Source organism: Sinocyclocheilus rhinocerous, unplaced genomic scaffold (genome assembly GCF_001515625.1).
Source record: "Sinocyclocheilus rhinocerous isolate Xijiao unplaced genomic scaffold, SAMN03320098_v1.1 scaffold3403, whole genome shotgun sequence".
In the NCBI taxonomy this organism is placed as follows: domain Eukaryota; kingdom Metazoa; phylum Chordata; class Actinopteri; order Cypriniformes; family Cyprinidae; genus Sinocyclocheilus; species Sinocyclocheilus rhinocerous.
Window position 1 is genome coordinate 237173 of NW_015647944.1, and position 944 is coordinate 238116.

The following is a 944-nucleotide window of genomic DNA, read 5'->3' on the forward strand; positions in this document are numbered from 1 at the left end:
ATATATATATATATATATATATATATATATTGTGTGTGAATTTTCCCTAAATATTGTGTAAATTAAGTAACATTTAAATTACATTTCTTAATATAATTTTAGTAAAAAATAAATAATATTAATTTTTTTAGTAATTCAGATCATTTTTAGTGTATTTTCAGGCAATATTGTGTAAGTTAAATATTAAGTTACATTTTCTTTTTATTTATTCATTTATTTATTATTTTGTGTTTTATACAGCAGTTCCCTTTCACTAGTTTATTTGTTTACTGCAGCTGTTTTCAATGAGAGAGCAAAATTAAACATCATATCTGTGCGTAGCGTCTGCAAAGTATGTCTACACACATATATATATATATATATATCAATTAGTCACAATTCTTTTTGTGATTCCAGAAAATTCGAAATGTTCTGAAAAAGGTGTAATTTCAGTCTAGATCTCATTAATACACTTAATATCAATAATATTAATAATAATTGTATTAATAAAAAATATTAGTAATTATAAAGTAATTAAAAAATTGCAAATGAGAGAGCAAAATTAAACATCATATCTGTGCGTAGCGTCTGCAAAGTATGTCTACACACACAAGGAATTTGTCTTGGTGTGAGATACTCAGTTTTAACTTGTGTGTTGAACTGTTGTATAAAAGCAACATCACACTCACAGTCATGATGTTGTTCTGAGCATCAGTCATGTGATCACCAGCGAACCAATCACAGTCATGATGTTGTTCTAATTTTATTATATGGCCTTATGAGGCTAAATCATTGGCTCTCAACCTTTTTGACTCAAATGCCTCCCATTGTCCAACACAATATTCAAAGATATAAGATAAAATATTTACTCCGGTATTTATGCTGTAATTATGACAAACCTGCTTCTTGTTTATTATTTAATACCTTATTAATTAATATATATATATATATATATATATATATAT